At 34.9% G+C, this 20762-nt stretch overlaps 2 pseudogenes; one reads left to right on the top strand and one right to left on the bottom strand.

Annotated features, from left to right (window-relative positions):
* The window catches only part of LOC107196448, a 15569-nt pseudogene extending 14947 nt beyond the window's left edge, over nucleotides 1–622 (bottom strand).
* Nucleotides 623–1004: 382 nt separating this feature from the next.
* The window catches only part of LOC102896827, an 89652-nt pseudogene continuing 69894 nt past the window's right edge, over nucleotides 1005–20762 (top strand).

Genomic DNA, 20762 nt, shown 5'->3' with positions numbered 1-20762 from the left:
AAGTACCTTCCTGAATTCTCTGTCATTTAAGTTGCATATTTTGATGTCTGTAAGCTTACTTTCTAGAGATTTTTCTTTCTTTTTGAGATGCCTTGTCACCTTGGTTGTTCATGGTGTTTAAATGAACTATTTCTCTGCCTGGGCATTAATGGAAGTGTATTCTGCTTTTTTCCCAGAAAGAAAGTTTATTATATAAAGGTCTCTCTTTAGGCTGTTGCAAAGAAGGTGCTTTTCTTTTGGTTTTCAGTAGGTGGCGCCTAAGCCTCTTGGATCTCTGCTTTATATAAAGCATTAAAAATGACTTCTTTATTTTCTTGTAGATATTTAATCAAGCTCACTACCCTCAGTTTCAGTCACTGTCCGTGTCAGGGACTATCTCAGCAGTAATTACTCAGATTCCCCCGGGGCTTCACGTGATCAGTCTTGGGGGTATGGGGCTCTCTGTGTTGGGAGTTGGGGGCTTCGGCTCAGCTTCAGTTTTGCAACAGCAACTGGTAAATATCAGTTCTTGTTTCTCTGCTGCCCCATCCCACTTTCCTGCTTTCCATTCTGATGACTGAGCCCTGCCACCAGCTGCGTCGAGCTTACAGCACTCCCAGGCAGTGCTATTCATAAAACTCATTGCTCCTCTCCCCCTCCCCCTTCCCCTACAAGTAGCTCCAGTGGCTGTGAGACACAGCTTCTTTATTTCTCCCAGCCCACTGCCTGACACCCAGCATGCTTACCTGTGGTAGCTCTTATGCACAGATCTCACACTCAGACGTGCTGGTGTGCAGTTTGGGTGTTTTTTGTTGAGTTTTAGATGTTCAGCTTATTGTTGTTTCAAGGGGAGAGATCTGGGGACACTTCTCACTCCATGTTTCCACAAAGTCTCCCCACTCTTTCTTTCATAGCGTTTCTGGAACTGTCATGGCATTAGATGCATGATGAGAGCCTTAATATTTGTAATGTAGATGAGATTATAATGCTATTATAATTAGTCAACAGTTATGCCTTGGCCAAAGATGGCATCTAAGCTGGAAAAGACCTGTTTGGGCTTATCTCCTCCTATCGAAGCTAAAACAGGGGTTGGTTTGAAGAAAGGAAAAATTTCCAAAGCTATGTATGGAGGTGGAGGGGGTGACCCCAGTCTATCTACTCTGCCTTACAAGTGAAAAGGAAACAAGCAAAGTGAGCCCTGAGATCTGCCTGGGAGCTCTTTCTAAGCTGTGGTCCAGAAGGATAATCCTAGCATAATCTAACTGATTTGCAGAGACAGAGATCAGAGTAAGAGAAGGCTGAGAAAACTGGAGTGTGGAATGTGTAAAGCAGATTGCTAAAGAGAAAGGAAGGTACCTGAAGGAGGAGCTCCAGGAACATACATAGGGGTCCCCTTGAATATGCTGCTAATTACTAAGTTGCACTTGCATGGGGGAAACATAGTAAACTGGAAGCTTTAAGGCAAACAATTCCTGGAGCTCAAACAGGGCTGGGAAATGTTTGCTTTCCAACCAGTCAGAACATCCAGTAGAGACATCAGATAGATCATGCCTTTGTACTGGAAATGAAGTAATTCTTAGGTAAAGAATCCTCTAAGCCTACACTAAAAAACTCAAAAGCAAACCTCTAAAGCATCAAGCTGACCCTAACCATAACCTGGAAAAAAAATGCATCTAGAGAAAAATGATGTTACTTAGGGAGGAATCTAAATAAGAATATTAGAACATTTCTCATCTAAAACATTATAATCCAGAAAACAATAAAACTACATCTTTATATTTAGGTGGGTTAATGTAATAAATATTAATTTTAATAAATCAAAATCTCAGTAGAAATTTTGTAGAAATTAAATAGCTGATTCTAAAATTTCTATATAATGCAAACAATATAAAATAGTCAAAGTAATTTTAAAAATAAAGAGCAAGAGCAATGTTGAAGAACATACAGTACCTGATTTTAAGACTTATTATAGGTTGCAGTGATGAAGGGAGTAGAGTTAATCATAAGGACATATATTGGATTAATGGAACAGAATATAATCCAGAAATATATGCATGAATATATAGTCAGTTGGGTTTTATAAAATTTGCCAACGTAACATAGTGGAGAAAGAATGGTGCTGGAACACCTGGATATCAATATAGAAAAAAATTGATCTCTCTCTTATACTACAAAGAATAAGTTCTGACAAGTTAGTGAAATTTAGGAATTCAATGTTTTAGGGCTTCATGAGACATCTACGAAGTAAAAGATATATTATTACTTATTGTAATTCTCACCAATAAGAACGAAGCACAATATAAGCCAGTCTTTTTTTTGGATACAGGAGGCAGCATATTCCACATCTGAGGATGCTATTTCAACCCATTTATTAGCTATTACAAATGTTCACATTCATCAGTGTACACTACTTATGGAAGAAATATTAAAGTACTATAAAAGCTTATTGACAAATGACTTGCTCAGTTGACAGTAATCAAAGCGCTGGCATAATAGGCCTCTGAACATGGTAACCATGGTGGTGTGAGGGAGTCTGTGCATTATTTCAGTAGTATGGTCTCCCTCTCTCTAACACTAATCTATCGCCACTGTATGCTATACAGACATGCAGAGACAAACATCAAGGTCCCCTAATAGCACCATTCTACATGGAGACCAATCAGTCACTTTATGCTGGTTTGGTAGAAGAATGGCATGCCAATTAAAGTTTCCGGTGAGGTGTTTAGCTCAGACTTGAGACCATATAAAGATGAGATGTCATTTTCTAGGATTCGTAATTATTCTAAATCAACAACCATATAACGATGTTGTGTTTCCAAAAGGTAGAATGCCTCGATCTGAAAATCAAGGTCTTAGTAATAACAATAACTCACTTAACATTACCCCAGTTACTCAGCGGGGGAGTCTGAGCTTCCAAGATCCATGTTTCTGGACTCTGTGTGTAGAAGTTCTGATTTACAAAGGTAGAACTGTATTTACCCAAGGACACAACAAAAATACCAGTGAACTTAACCTATGGCTTCTTCCTGAGTACTTCAGTCAATTATGTTTTTCCCCAAGGGGCCAGATGAGAAGTCAACATACCGATGAGGCTAATTGACTAAACCTCAGGAAAAGGTAGAGCTCTTGTACAAGATGAGAACAAAAAGGAATATGTTTAACATTAGATAATTCTCTTGGGTGTCTCTTATTAATCCTTTGCTCAATTTTGAGAGTAAATGTAATTATGTTAGGTAGCCAGTCAGACATGAGTGACAGGGGAACAAAAGAATAGGGGCCCAGCTTAAAGACTGCCCAAAGAATATCCCAATGGTAATAGAATTATGGGTAAGCACATGTGTACTAGGCAGAGTTACATAGCAGCCAAGTGTCAATGAAAATGACCTCACTTGCCAATCACCTAAGGATGCCTTTGGAACCACCCATCACTTCTAAGGGATTGTTACAGCTCTCTCTTAACTTAAATCATGTGAATTCTTGGAGTGTGCTTTGTCTTTCTAAATATACCTTCGTTACCATTGAGGCCGATCGCAATTCGGTGTCACCTTAATGGCACGGGGCAGGGAGAGGAATAACAACCCAAAAGTGTAATTAGCATTTTCCTCACCTCTTCCTCATTGATGCAGTGAAGAATCACAGGTCGGTGAGATTTAGAAAAGATTTATTAAAAGTATATTTTAGAAAGACAAAGCATGCCCCAAGGAGGCACATGGTCCCACCAAAGAACTGTAACAGAGTGCTGAAACCACAATAACCAACACATAGGGGCCACAAAAAGGCCACAGAAGGACCCAGAAGTGGGAATGTCTACATTATATATGGGCCATGATGGGTGGTTCCAAAGGCATTACTGGGTGATTGGCAAGTGAGGTCATTTTGATTGACACTTGGCTGCTGTATAACTCTTTGCCTAGTGCGCATGTGCGTACTCAGAATTCTAGTACCATTGGGGTGTTCTTTGGGCAGTCTCTAGACTGGGCCCCTGTATCTTTGTTCCCCTGTCACTCATATCTGACTAGCTACTTAACACTTTTAATAAATCTTTCCTAAATCTCATTGAACTGTGATTCTTCACTGCATCAATGAGGAAGAACTGAAGAAAATGTCAATTATGCTTCTGTGCCGTTATACAACCCATCCTGCCATTGGGGCGACACCGAAGTTCAATTCGCCCACAACGGTAACAATAATACAACAGCTGTGGCCTGAAAAGACATGGCGACCAAGGCTACAGAATCCTAATGGACAAAGGTCTGAGTAACCCAAAGTTGAGCAACCTAGATCAACAGAGGTGCTTTTAAGACTAAGAGAATGCAAATGGGTAGTCAAGGAGTGTCTCTACCAACTCAGGCTGCTATAACAAAATAGCATAGACTGGGTGGCTTAAATAACAAAACATTTATTTCTCACAGTTCTGAAGTCTGAGAAGTCCAAAATCAAGGTGCTGGCAGAATCTGTTCCCAGTGAGGGCCCTCTTCTGGGTTTGGAGACATATGTCTCCTTGCTATGTCCTCATATGATAGAGGTTGGATATAATGGAGAGAGGGAGGGTAGCGGGGAGAGCACAAGGGAGCACTCTGGTATCTCTTCCACTTTCTATTAGGATACTAATCCCATCATGGGGTTACCTCATTGCCTCATATAAACCTAACTATCTCCCAAAGACCCCCACCTCCAAATATTATCACATTAGGGACAGGGCTTCAAAATAAGTTTTGGGGAGACACAGACATTTAGTCCATAATAAGGGGGGTGATGCTGAGTACCAACTGCAGCCTCAAGCTCTGCTGCAAAATTGGTGGCTGTGGTTCCTTCCTCTTATGTTTCCAACAGAAAAAAAAAAAGAAAAAGAAAAAAACACTAAAAGCACACTAGAATATGAAGTTGCTGTTCCCAACACATATGTGGAAGTGGATTTGAATAGAATGAATTCTAAAAGTGGATATTCTAAGGTGGATATTGTGCTTCATCACCTATTTACTAAACTAATTAATATTCTGTGAGCTGTTCGAGTACTGCTGCCTGGTAAAACTGACTCGCTAAAAGTTCTTCCCCCTTCCTTGAAGTATTCAACAGCAAGGAATGAAGGAGTACGAAGTCCTGGCCCAGCCACATTAACTCAGAAAAACTCTAAAAAGCTACACCAGTTGCAGAACTCTCTGTGGGACTGACTGAGTCTGTCTTGTGAAAGAGTAAAAAGCCAGCTTCTCTGATTTTCAATCCTTTCCCTTCCCATGCGGGCATTAATTCCAAGAACACTATCTAATCACCTTCTATGCTAAATTTCACCTGGAGTCTACTTCCCAGGGACCATGATTCGTAAAGTCAAAAACGAAAACAAAAAAAAGTGAGAATCAAAAAGGCAACTCTTTGAAATGGCTAATCAAAGTGATAGTCCTCTAGCAAGACTGATCAACAAATATAGAAAGCACAAAATTAAAATATCAAGAATGAAAAAGGATGTCATTATAGATCCTGAAGGTGTTCAAAATATAAGAGGATATTATGAACAACTTGATCCCAATAAAAATTTAAATTTTGATATGAACTTATTTTTTAAAGGGTATAATTTGCAAAATAGACAGAAGAAATACAATCATGAAAATCTTTGCTAAAAAATTCAAAACAGAAACAAATGAACAAATACGTAGACAAACGTAACTTTACAAAATTTACAAAGAATTCAAATGTCTTAAAGTAGTAGAACCAGAATTTAAAGATCTGGCCATTAAGAAAACAAGAGGGTCAAAGGTTTTATAGTGAAGTCTATCAAAATTTTAAGAAATAAATTATTTAAATTTTATACAAAATTCCAAGGACAGAATGAAAGAATTCTTCCTAACTCCTTTTGAGTCAGTATAACATTGATATAAATATCACACGATAATATGATAAAAGGAAATAAGCTTATTAGAAGGAAAAATTCTAAATGTAATATAGAGAAATTGAATCAACAGTGATCCAAAACAATGATAGGATAGTTTAACATTAGAGAATCAATTAATGTAAATTATATTATAATAACAAATTAAAAATAAATATCAGTTATAGTTGAAGAAAATGCAATTAATAAAATTTGGCACATATATCTGATAAAAACTGTTAGCCAAATAATAATCGACTTCCATAGCCTTATAAACTGAAAAACTAACAATATCCTACAATAATAATGAATCATAATGATGAAATGTTAGAACTATTTCCTTTAATATAGGAATATGAGAAATTCCTATATTAATATGAGAAAAAGAAAGAATGTCACTGTTTTAATCAGCATGGTAATAGAGGTCCTAATCAATGCGGAAACACAATAAAAAATAAAAAGATGAGAAACACAATAAAAAATAAAAAGATGAGAAAGAATCACACATTCTAAAATTCTATTTGCATCATTGTTATATAATTGTCACAAAATATATAATTGCTTAGTCCTTCTCCTGAGCTGGAAATTTGTATATGAGCAGCAGGGCCATGATTAGAGTGAGACAAGTGAGGTACTTGCCTCAGTTTAAAATGTAAGGGAGCACTAAAATATTTGGCAGTTAAATGATAGTTTAATGCAATATTTTATAAATATGTTATGCAAAAAAATGTTTGGTGAACAATATTGTTAATAAAGACAGGCTGTAATTTGTTTTAAGACCCCGTTTTATGCAAGAGGAATAGCTATTTCTAATGAGCACCCTCCAACACCCCCGCTTCCCCGCCCAGTTCCAGCCAGGGCCTCAATTCTGTTATGTCACATGAGGTGGATTAATGAGGGCTGTTAAATAGCATAAGAACTGATTGGGCAATATAGAGTGTTATATCTAGTTATACCTTTTTTTCTTTTATTGTAGAGCTTTTATTAACTTTTTCCACTTGGTTCAACAAGTGGAATTTGATATTTTGGGGAGCACATTTTTCCTTTTGCATTCAGGCTCAGACCTGGCTCGGCATGGCATTAATGTAGAGCTTTATTCTTGTCCCTGGTTTCCTCCGTACCTCTATTTGTGCCTAAATTTATGGGACTTCATTCCTGTCCTAGCACTGTCCCTCTGCAGTAGCCTCTGGGGTCTCCTTTCCCCAACCTGACTCTAAATACAGAAGGGCAAATCCTAGAGAATTACGAATTAGGCGAAGATGTTTTCTAGTACTTTGGATTCCCATTATGTAATACTTTGTTTCTCAATATGCCTCGTTCCTACTCATCAACAATCATTTTTTCATTGGCATTATACCTTTTTAACATCTCTAAACATTCAAAGAATTTGTGGCATAAACTCAGTTACTGAAGTATACGAGGCCGAAATCAGCTGATTAGGCTCTACATATTCTGCACAGAAAGAGTTGATCTTTTACAAAAATCAAAGTTTTGCTAGATAAAATAAAACACTAAATATTAAATCTCAAGTATCAACTAACGGGTGAACAAATAAAGCCCTACTATAACCCTTTAAAATTTTGCAACAATGACCTTTTCTTGAACTAGGAATTAAGATGGTTTTAGAATATAACACACTACAAACACCAAACTTTTCCCAAAAAGAATGTGGAGGATAAAAAATTATTTTCCTTTCACCCTCCTAGGTTCTCCAGCTAGGATCCTGTAATTGAACTGACCAGAGACAGATTAACATGAGAAAAACAAGTTTATTAGCATGTGCATCATGCATATATATAAGACTACCAAGAGATTAGTAACTCCAAGGGATGGTTAGGACTTGGGCTTAATAGCACTTTAAGAACAATAAATTTTTAGAGAAGTAAAAAGAGAAGGAAAATAACTTTGAGTTTCTATGGTGGCAAATTATGGGAAGACAAATACAGGGAAATGGAAAACTAATAGTAGATAAGGGTTAGTTTTAGCAAGGTTTGTTAGAGATTCCTCTTGTTCATTCAATAGGTTGATAAGGGTCTAAAGTTATCTCTTGTAATTAACATCTGTCCTTCAGGGCAGAGGGGGAAGGGGGACCCCTTTGCAAATTTATGGCCTGTTTTAGGTATATAGAACAAATCAGAGAGCTTTTCTTTTATCTGCTTCTTTTCAATTGCCTTCAGCTCGAAATTATCCTTATGCCAAAGTGGCATATGTTGGGGTGGAATATTCTGCTACCCTACAAGGCAAAGAGTTTTATTTATAAAAATAATGTATCTGGATGTGAACATTAAGAAGACTACTTCTAAGAAAATTAAATTTTTGAAGTCTTAATTAAATCCAAAATAGGCAATGTGTGCCAACACTACAAAAGACTTCAAAAGTCTCTTCATCTGCCAAATGTTTTCTAATTTGAGCATAAATTTTATTTCTCTCATGAATATTGTGTTATACTCTCTGAAACTTGCAAGATTGTCATTGAAAACTAGAAGGAACACAGACTGCTAGGTGTTATATGCAATTATTATGAACAGCACAACAGACTTTACTGAACAAAATAGACATTTTCCAGTGACTAAATCTCTAGAATTAGAATGGCTGGATTTATAATTTAGATAAGTTGTTTTTTTTCTTTTTTGGTGACTTTTAGGAAGGAAATTTGGGTGGAGATAATAGCTAGCATTTTCTAAGCACTTACCATGTGTCAGGTGTGATTCTAGGCTGTTAATATGGGTTATCTCATTTACTCCTCACAAAGGCCTATTTATCTCCTTATGCATATTTTTATATGAGGAAACTGGGAGATATACAATTATAATGAACTCACCCAAGGTCACACAGCTAGCACATGGAGGGAAGCCAGTGTGATATGCATACCAGCTGGAGGAAAGGCTTGACATATCACATTGTTAACATGCTCTTCTAAATCCTTTATTCACCGTCACCAACCCGTAGTTTACAATTATCTCTCTCTTTTATTAACTCATCAATTTTTCATGATTTGGAAAGCAGAATTTTTATATCACATAATATCAATCTGCATTCTTTAACCCATTTCCCATTTAGGAAAAAGAAAAAGAAAAAGAGCAGCTCGCTGCCAGCGTTAGTTTTACATAAACACGCTCTTTGAGGCTGAAGAAAATCTGACTGGTTTTCAATGTGAAAATAAAATATAAAAACTGTCCTTGGAGTTATTTCTAAATAGAACCTATCTCTAACCCTAATGTAACAGAAATGTATACATAAATCAGATTCATCAAATGAATCTTTGGCTAACAACTGTTCGAGAACGATCTTAGCATCACTCTTAGGAATGCTACATTTTCTAGGATTTGACATTTTTCTGCAATAAAGAATTACTGTGTTTTGTAAATGGAAATACTACTACTAAAAACAGCATGCTATAAATAGAATGATGTCCTCTGTTTCCAAAGACTACCAATATAGTAGAGCGATGCGAAAATAATAATAAAAGTAAAATATTTCATGGCAAACTTTGGGGTAAGGTTAGGACTGTAATCCATAAGTTATCTCAAGGTAATCACTGTAGCCACAAGTGTTGCTGGTGAATATTCTTGGGGCAAATGGGAAACAGATTAAAAAGTATTGACTATTTTTATATGTCTCATAAACATCAGTAAAATGAATATCTAAAAGAATTGTACAGACCCCTGATCAATCCCAAGTGATTCTATATTCTCTCACTGTTCCAGCTTGGATGTTTTATCAGACTAGTTAAGTGTGAAGAAAAAAACACCTGCTCCTCTTTTCCATTAAGCAGAGCAAACAGTAGGAAAAAACAAAAACAAAAACAAAAACTGCTCATTAAAGCAATAATAACAACTAAACAATTTAAAACAGAATTCTTCGAAAGTTTTTTCTATTTACAACATTTACGTAAACATCATGCTTGCTCACATAGAGCGAATTGTGCAAAATGCAATACATTAAATAACACAAGCATCCATTATTATGAAATGAAACAAACATCAAAGGCACAATATTCATAAAACACTTGGAATCTATAACTCACTAACATTCAGGCTACCAGCCAAATACTACAACACCTTCAAACATCAGGTAACTTAAAGCATATGATTTGAAACTGATAATGTATAATTTCCAAAGAACTCTGGGTAGGTAAACAGTGATGATGCAATGAGTTACTTCTGCTGAGTGTTTATTTCTTTGCTGTCTGATTGCTTCAGCTCCCTAGAGGTTAGGAGTCTATCACTTCAATTGTTCCTCAGCTGCTAAGATCAGAGACTATAACCCAGATGGAGCGCCTATGTTCTCAGAGCTGCTGCTTCACAGAGATAAGGCTGCTTGGAGAAGTGCTCAGCTTTACCTCTCTCTGAAAGAACCTGCAATAATAAAGTTACTTCTGTTATGTTAAACAACACTGCCTCGTATACACAGGTGAAATTTGATGAAAGGGAGTTATTTAAATCACTTGAAATGCCTATAGCTTTATTATTTCTGGTCTCTGTGTTATCAGTCTCCTATTCTTTTTCTTCCTCCACCACAAGCCCCCACAATCCACTGCTAAAGTGCAATGATTTACGAACCACGTTGAAATATTGGGTCACATTTCTTTACCAGTTGGTTGCCTTGAATGTTTTTGGTGAGCTATTATTTAACCATCCTTGTCATTCTATTTGTCATTCACAACATCTCTAAGTATGAGAACATTGCAAAAATCTATTATACCCATTCAGAAACATGTATCATGCCAAGTTACAACCTTGCAGTTAAAATAAGCCAACTTCCAGAAGCCAAAGGAAGGTAGCTGTAATCTCTAGCATCATAGAAACATACACAGCTCTTAATTTTATCTTTTCATTTTTAAAGACAATTTTCTCTGAAAGCTTCTAAATATGCAAATACAAACTCCTCATCTCCACCCCCTTCCTGCCACTGGAGAGTGGTAGAAAGGTCAGATCGTACAACTAAATAGTGCTTCATGTAATTCACCAATTTGATCAAATATCATATTTGACACTAGCTTTTTTTTTCTGTGACGCAGCCTATGAAATAGGCTTAGCTTACTTACAATCAGAGAGCAATTATTGTTCATTGTTACCAATGTATTCTCATTTTTTTCTCCCATGACAGGTCCTTGAGTACCATGTTCAGTGGCTAATTTTCTCTCCTCAACTTCGATACTCTGAGAATTCTTGGGTAATAAGCTGAGATAACTTTCATTTGCATGCCTATACATTTTTGAAGTCTATCAGGGACACAGCGTACAAATGTATCTTATTATATAAAAATAATGATCAGAAATTCACTGTCACAGGATCTTTAAACAGTAAACTGATTAAATATGTGTTGCCTGAATTAATATTACATATTTAAAATCCATATATTTTAATACATTTTCTTCCATTATTTCCTTAACTTCTCTCACAGTACTAAAGCCCTATTCTTTATTGTTGACAGAGCATTTTGATACTCACTCTTAGCTCAAAGTAAACTGCTTCTTACTAAAAACCAATTATTGTATAAATAGTTAAACACGACTCACCAGACTATGCTACATCTTCACATTTGTCATGCAAGCAAGGTAATTTCAATGGAACTTAGTTCTGTTTTGTTTTTTTTAGCTAAGCTTACATTGATTTATCTAGACTTTTAAACCATTCTGTCAAATGTAAATTACAGTTTATACTGTAACTTAAATATTATTACTAATTTATTAGGATTGTTTTCAAACATTTGTGTATTCATATATGTATATATATAAATTTTAAACTTTAGCTTAATTATAAGGTGTTAAGTACTTTGTAATTCTTAGGAGGAAATTATTTTCTGGATGAATGCATTTTTATTTTATGTAAAATCCAGTTAGAAAAAAAACACTACAGGGCTCTTTTAGCAGACTACGTCTTCTAATAAAAATCCAAATACTAGGCTACAACCTCAAGTTTCTGCAATTTTTCTACAATATTTCCAAGCCCATTAGGTTTACTGGAGGGTCAAGTTTTCCTCCTTGAAGAAATATTTTAAAGCCTAGGCATTTTTATCGTGTTCCCCAGATGGTCATTGTTTTACACCTTGGGATGGTAGAGACTACCAGGCTCCTTCTGCTCATAATGTCTCTTCAGCTTGACTCCTCCCGGTGAATGCCCCAATCACCAGCAGCACAAGTCACAGCAGAAGTTGCCACAATATCTTCTCTGACCCAGTGTTTCCTCTTTTTTTTTTTCCCAGTAGCTGGTACCTTTGGGAAAAACAGCTCTAAGAAAATCTTATCTCCTATGATCTCTCAGTAGCTGGACAGCTCATTATTACGCTCAGCTTCATGCTAAGGATCCAAGTTGGACATTTTACATGCATTTAATGTCCTGTATGCAGTACATTGTCACCAAGGGGATTATGTGAAAGGGGGGATATGTGAGATATTTTCCGTCAAGTTAGGAAGCTCGTCCACAAAACCGTCCTTACTTCTAACACCAGTTGCAAATTTAGGGTTTCTCAAGGCCACTCTCATGTTTGATAAATTATTAAAAAGACCTATAGAACTTACTGAAAGCTTTTAGATTCACAGCATACTTTATTACAGGGAAACAATGCAGATTAAAATCAGCCAACGGAAGAGACACATAGGGCAGAGTCAGAGAGGGTTCTGTGCATGAAGTTTTCATTTTCTTTAGGATGTATTACCTTCCTGACATCAACATGCAGCAGTACATGCAGAATATTGCCAACCAGGGACCCTCTTCCCAAGCTTTAGTTTTTACCACGTTTGGCTTTGTACATGGCTGACCTTTAGTCTCCAGTTCTCTGAAGATGCAGTGGATAGCATATGGCCCAAAGTCCTTATCATAATTCACACTGTTATACATCCAGTGGCAAAGACCTCCAGGTAAGTAAAGATAATCTTTCTGAGAGGATATTCTAAGGGCCTGGAGATCACCTTCCACTGCCTAACTACTGAGGGCAAGGGCCAGACCTCTCTTCAGTTAAGGTTAAATCCTTTATTACACACTTTTCAAATGTGATCTTGCAAGTTTTTTAAAAATGATGTCTTAGATTTTTGAGGCTACATTAACCACGAAAATGTATTATTTGACTACCTTCAAGACATCAAACTAAATCAACTTCTTTTAATGATTTAATTAATGCACCCTGAACCCATAGGGCTTACTGTCTGTTTCTATCATAAATATGCCTTTTAATAGTGAAGTATGTGAAGCATACAAAAGATGCTCATTGAAAGGGGACATTTGACCTCTTATACAATATAATGAATCTGATATATGGCAGAGGGAGTGGTAAGTATGATGACAAATTTCCTTTAACAATATCACCTCTTCTGACCCCTGACAACTAGTAAGGAATGCATCACACTTGAGAGTTCTGTGAGCTCAAGAAAAAGAATTAAAACATTACTGAATGCTAACAACATATTCCATCTCTATGACTCTAGGAATTTAAACACAAGCAATTCTTTTAAGCTATTCTCAGTACTCTTCCTCTTAATGGAAGCACTTTCAAACTAGAGAATTGATGTAGTCTAGTAAAAAAGATATTTAAAAATGTATTTGGGATGTTGTATAGCAAATTTTGCAAGGTAAAAGGTCTCAATGTAACGTGTGTGTGTATGTGTGTGTGTGTGTGTGTGTGAGAGAGAGAGAGAGAGAGAGAGAGGTTTCTTTTTGACTTGTAGTTTCAGCTTATTTAATAAGGAAGTTAAAATCTATTCAATTAAATTATATCAAAAGCTATATATCCAATGACAGGAAACTCTTATCTTATTTACACTCATAAAATATATTATTTCTTCTATCTCTAATTTGCAAATTGTATTCTATCAGTCCTCTATTAGTTTTAGCAATAGATAATTGTTTCTTTCATTATATAAGAAAGTATGATTATGATGTATATAATGAACGAAATGAATTTATTTCTGATTTTTATTCTTGACTTATTTAATCATTCTGAAAGCCAAAAATACATGCACCCATACAAGTTTATCAAAGGAACATTATGTATTTTATCATGCTTCTTCATAAGTGACAAATTTTAGCTACAGACATTGCATAGCCTATTATAATTAACAAATGAGAAATAGCATATTTATATATTTTCTGATTCTCAAAATGGATAAACTCATTATATCAGATATACAACATTTCAATCTCAAGTGCATAATGTTCACTAACCTGTCTTTCAAGATGAGTGCCAGTATTTGATTCTCAATATTTTTACTAATATTCCTTAAAACATATAACACATTTATGTAAATTGGTAAATGAAACAGACTTTATGTGACAAAGAGAACTGGGTATTTGGTTTGAAAATGAGAACTGGCTTTGCTAATGGGATTGTATTGTGGACATTTTTCATAAATTGAATGAGCTTAATCTGCAGTTCCAAAATATCTGGAAGAAAATATTTAAAGTTCAAGATAAGAACATTTAAAATATTAAGTTAATAAAACTATAACTGAATTAAAATATCTTCATTATTCCAACTCTGTAGTAGTCAAGATTTAACAGATGACACACTAAATTAGAATTTCTGAGGATAATTTATTTACAAAGTAACTAATTAAAGGGGAACGGTGGAGTTATAGAGGAACCACACAGAGTAAAATGGAAATGAGGGCCAAGCAGCAGTGAAGCTGTCATTACCACTTAACCGAAGGGACAAGGGAAGGGAGAGTTTATTGAAACCTGGAAGGAGAGTTAATCTTGTAGACAAGTCTGCTTGTAAATGAGCACTGACCTTTGGTTATGGACACAGACACTCTGAGGCAGTCTTGAAGGGGAAGGATCCAGGAGAATAAATACCCTGATTTCACTCACTTTTCTCCTTTCAATGATCTGGTAGGGTTTCCTATGGGCTGAAGCCAGAGAGGAATTGCAAGGCCTGGAAGCCCACTGACAACTCGATACAAGTCAGTATGCCAGAGCAGAGAACAAGTCAAAAAAGCAAAGAGAATAAATTACGAATAAAACCTTTCTTAGTCTATCAAGTTAACAAGATGTGTCTAAGAAAGAGAAAGAATAGCAAGTACGATAAATGATCATTTGCAAAGTCTTGATTGAACATTTTTGAGTATCTCTCCTGTTTTAGTCAGGATTCTCCAGAAAAACAACCTATGGATTACATATATATTTATAGAGAGAGATATATAGAAACATAGAAAGAGATGCACTATGAAGGATTGACACACATGATTACAGAGGCTTAGATGTCTTATAATCTGGAGTCTACAAGCTGGAGGCCCAGGAAAGCCGATGTTGTAGCTCCAGTCCAAACCTGAAGGCCTGAGAAGCAAGAGTACCTGAGGTCAAAGGGCAGGAGAAGATGGTTGTTGCACCTCTAGTAGAGAGTAAATTTGCTCTTCCTCTGCCTTTTTGTTTGCTGTCCACCTGCACTGGTGATGGTGATCTTCTTTACTAAGTTGATTCAAATGCTAATTTATTCATTTGATAAACCAGCTGAAATTGCTTGTTAGGTCTTTTTCTCTTTTATTTTGATCATTTTGAGTTTATCAGTAAATGAGAAATCATATAATCTGCTAGTGATGATAATTTTGATTGCTTCTTTCTAGCAGTATGAGTCTCCACTTCTCTCTTTTTGTGAGATTTCATTGGGGAAATTTTCATTATAAAACTGAAACATGTTAGTAATAGTGTTTCAGATTTTAATTGGAATGCTTCTGGTGTTTCACAGTTCAGAATGCCACTGAGTGTCCATTTCAAATGGATGTACAATTCCTAGTTTAATAAAAGGTTTGTTTGTGTTGTTGTTTCTGGTTGTTGATATTGTTTTTCTTGGTTATTCTCCCACCTAATTCACTCAGTCTGCATGGCTAATGAATTTAACCAAGTGCCTTTTTGGCATAAGTTATAATCATTTTATGATTATTTTATACTTAGATTGATTGTAATGATGCCTTAGCAGGGATCTCTAGAGAAACACAATATATATATATATATGTAATAGGATTTGGCTCTCATGATTATGGAGGCCAAGAAATTCCACGATTTGTCATCTGCAACCTAGATAACTAGAAAAATCTGTGGTGTAATTCAGTCAGTGTCAGAAGGCCTAAGTGGGGGAGCTGATAGTGTAAGTCCCAGTGCAAATCTTAAGGCCCAAGAACCAGGACAGCTGATATCAGAAGACAGGAGAAGAGGGATGTCTCTCAGCAAAGACAGCAAATTCACCCTTCCTCTGCATGTTTGTTCTATCCAGCCTCTCCTCAGATTAGATAATGCCCATCTGCATTGGGGAGGGCAATTTTCTTTGCTCAGTCTTATGGTTTAAATGCTAATTTCTTCTGGAAATATTCACACGGACACACCCAGAAATAATGTTTTATCAGCTCTCTGGTTATAACAAATACGATAAATGATTATGTGCTTATCCAGTCAAGCTGATACATAAAATTAAGCATCACACCTCCCCCAAATCAAGACAATGACTAAAGCTAATAACAGAGCAGGTGTAAATTGTAATTCAGGTTATTTCATGCTCTTTGTTTTCCACAAATCTGAAGTGTAGTCCATTTAACTTGCCATCTGATTAATAATTAAGAATTATTTTTGATCGTAGACTATTGATATTTTGGCATGTAATCATGAGTGACATTGTTAAAATAAAACCCCTTTCATTCCTATGAACTTATCCATACAAACAAATGTCTTCAATACTTCAAATAATAAAACAAAAAATATCAGTAGGATTGCTTTTAAACTGTCATATTCCAACGATAATTCTTATGTATCCATGGATAATTTCAGCAATTGAAAAAAGTGCTTTTTAAATCTAATTAAAATATGCATTCTGAAAAAATAATTTCATGTTAAAATTTCTTGTTAAATTTGTAGTATATTTGTGCTAAAATCAATTATGTACTAAAGAATTATAATACAACTCAATCCGGAATAAAAACAACTTAATTAAGATTTATATAGCAAAATGTTAAATTTTAATTTATATACATATTTTGTGACAATTAAAATGGGATATTCAATATAAGAACTTTAAGCATGAAATGATATTGTATTAGCATACAACTTAGTGGTGTAAATGCAATGGAAATATGCATTTAAGATGAAAAAGAAAAAAAAACTTTTGAATCTTAAAGAGGTACCTATTCACATATATTTTAAATAGTTGATGAGAATTCAAATTATTATCATTAGGGAAAAAAAAATAAGGATGAGATGTCTCTCTTGCCAGGATTTATCTTGAGCTTTCTTATAGAGTGCTGAGAGTGTGATAATTTATATTTATTTACTGCATTCCCTTGACTCTGATTACCTATGCATAGAGAAAACTTCCACCAGAACAGTTAGCATATCTTCTTTTAAAAATTTATCTGTGTTTTGTTAGTGTTTCTAGAATGTTTATTGTTTATCATTTTAATCTATTTTTCTCATTTGGTTATGGTATGAGGAACAGATATAAAAGATATTATTTCCCTAAATTTATTGTCACTTATTCCAACACTACTTTATGAAAAAGTATTATAACCTTGAATCCTTTATCAAATCCTATATTTCCTTATGAATTTGTTTCTATATTTTGTTTTGTCTTTTGTTCTGTTTGTCTTATGCTGTGACTCAGCCTTTTATTAAAAATATCTCCTTCCTTCCTTCCTTCCTTCCTTCCTTCCTCCCTCCCTCCCTCCCTCCCTCCCTCTCTCTCTCTCTCTCTTTCTCCATTATTACCACTTTCCAAAACTGATAATGTGTGCTAAGTGTTCTTAATTTTGTCTTTATTATGTTATCGAGTTTTTAATAGCACACGGAAAACATTGTCATCATGGCAAACATTGTGCCTTCCTTAGTCAATAGCTATTCTTCAGTCTTGCTTACTAACAAAACACTAACTTTGTTTTGACTCCAATGTTCCCACTCTAAGAGGATTAATTATCCTTGGTCTTGATTGTTCAAGCTAATTTCATTCTCCTGGACAGATCCTAGCTTTCACAACTGTCATTGTAGCTACAGGTGTGCATGTGACCTAGTTCTGTCCAGAGTTGTAATTGGAGGTCTCCTGAGGGAGCACTGGGAAAGATTTTTCTCTTAGATAATAAGGGGATAGGCATGTGAATATAGCTCTTGCTTCTCCTGCCTCCTGCAATTGAATGAAATCCTCTCAATATATGACTGCTGCTGCTGCTGTTGCAAGCATTTGATATTTCAGGAAGTAAGAAGAAAATTGCAGGAATATTGTAGAAGAAACAAGTATTTCACACTTTTTTTTTTTATAACAGATTTTCTCAATGTTAGCTGTGCTCATGGCTAGTTGGAATAAAGGCAACATGTAACAACCTTTCTTGATTAGTTGCTGTCAGGTTATTAAGTTCTGACCAAAGTTATACAACTTCTGATTGTTTCTTTCTCCATCTTTTCTCTTGTTATCTAGAAAGCAGATAACATGGTTCTAGCAAAGCTTATAGACTATAAGGGGAATTGGGAATGGAAGCCAGACAAAACGGTGCAACAAGATAGAAGAAGTCTGGATCACCAACTCTGTGGAGCACATTTAAAGCCATGACCATGTACCTGAGCTTTTATGTAATAAAGAATTAAATTCCTATATTTTGACCTCATTTTAATTTTGGGTTTCTTGTCCCTTAATTCCAAAGCTAATTTTAACTGACACCTATTCAGATTCCTGATTTTTTGAGTTATGTAATGGAAAGAGTAAGCACTTTAATTTTGGGTTCTCATAAAGTGAAATAAAAAATATTTTATTGCCTGTTGATTGGCTTCTCTGTTACTTGCAGACAAATCATTCACCATGAATAAAAAATGAAAGCTTCACAGATATATCCACACACTTTGAAAATCAATTTTATCTGTATTAACAAGATTTCTATGTGAGAAAAAGAATTGTGCCTATAACTTATTAGATTTGATTCTGCTAGGATCCATATTTGAAGAAACATCATACTTAAAAACATACTGATGTCTATTGCTGATTTTCATAGTCAAAGCTTTTAAAGATAATAATCCTCTTTAAAGACAGTATTTAAACTTCCATATTTCATAACTATATTACAAAGTTTCAGCATCATAGAATAATTTCCATTTAATTTTGTACTTGACTTCACATATGCATGAATGTATTTATCTAAATAAATATGTTTGAATTCTAAAATAACATTTAAAATTATATTTCTAATCAATTATGCCCTTAAGTCATATGATATAGCATAGATTAAAAAGCTATTAATTTTTCTCATTCAAACAGCTATGTTTAGATGGCATAAGTAAAAGCTGTTTTCCAAATGTAGAACATTCTTTTGATCCACTATATATTATGAAGATTATGACTAGTAGACTGAGTTGAGAATGTTAACATGCATAAAGTTAACTCAATTTCATAAGGAATGTTCAGAGGCAATAAGTGGCATGAAGAAGACAATTATTCAGAAAAGTAGAAGGTTTTTCCTTCTCTAGCTGACTTGCATTTTAAGGTCATTCTATGTCTTTAAATTGCCAGCCTTAACTACTTGAATATTTTGGAGATGTCAAGATATTCAAGATCTGAACACAGTCAACTCTTTCATTGCCTTGAGCTTTGCTAAAGGATATCTAAGCTATTTGGTGATTTCTAGCTATGTTTTAACCAGTTTATTTTATAAAGAGTCCCTAGGCTCAACTATGAGGCATTTTTATGCCTCATTCGATTGATGCTTCCAGCCGTAGCCCTCAGCGATTTGGTAATATTTTAAATCCCTGCCTAAGTTGTTTCTATATTAGATAACTGGTGTGTAGAGCTGCCAGGATATTTGTATTCTTTTTTTCTGTGGCCAAGAATTGATTTAATTTTTCCTGAGAGAATTGTACTGTTTGATGGCTCTCCCCATTCTGTCTGCTTTCTGTAGTTTCACGGAAAACTTACTACCTTTGAAATTAGTCCTCTTCTTATCATTCCGATCCTATCACCTCCACTTTTCTTCCCCCTCAGAACATGCTATTAAATCAATCACACCTGATTTTGAAACCAAAACCTACTAGTATTTGACTTAGGCCAGGATATTGACCTCTGAGCCATGAGTTCCATAAAATATACGTTGAGATATGTAAATAAAGTTGTGATGTAACAGTGATGGGTACGTAGTAAATACTTTAAAGTTCAGTTTCTCTACTTCTCTTTTATCTACATTACAGTTATAATTAGCCCATTTGTATTGAAGGACTAACTCATCAGCGATTTTTGATAACAAATATAGTTTTCATTCAACATTTATTGTATATCTATACTTACATTTAATCAAGTAGTTGTTTCTTTCCCCATTGTTTCTAAATTACATGGTTGTTAATTTGTAACTCAGAACTTTCCTGATTAATTGGACAATTACGCATTTTTTAAAATAAAAATACTTTGTCGAAATATAGTAATATCAATTTGTTATTATATTGGGATGATTTCATGCATTTTGGAATTCACTAATATCTATTTTGATGATAAAACCATTTATTAGTAATTTTATCATTTTGGAGTTTCAACATTGTATTCAAGGTGATTGTTCCTCCAAATGCAGATAATATTTTATATTCAGATTATATCAAGCAGATCTATTTCTTTTGCTCTCCTCAAGCTTTAAACATTTTTTTACATAAGTTTAAGAAATGGACCCTTTGTCATTTTTTTAATGAATTGCACTAATTTTCTATTATCCTGAGGATTAGGCTTAAGCAATGAATCTTTGTATTCAGCAAGATTTTTTGTGTCCTCACAATTACTTAATCTCACCTGGACTTTTGTAACTTATATTTCAGAATTCATTATCTTCTCTTAGATCCATAGTAATATTGTTCTAGTTTTATATATAGTGAAATGTCATTTGTAACTCTCATGGGAAAGCAGAATATTCTCTTAGTGGTTAGCCATGTCTGCTACTTTAGCTATTGTATATTGGATTTGTTGCTTAAGACTTAATAAATCC

This window comes from Pteropus alecto, unplaced genomic scaffold, assembly GCF_000325575.1.
Source record: "Pteropus alecto unplaced genomic scaffold, ASM32557v1 scaffold38, whole genome shotgun sequence".
NCBI lineage: Eukaryota > Metazoa > Chordata > Mammalia > Chiroptera > Pteropodidae > Pteropus > Pteropus alecto.
This window is presented reverse-complemented; position numbering and strand designations above follow the sequence as displayed.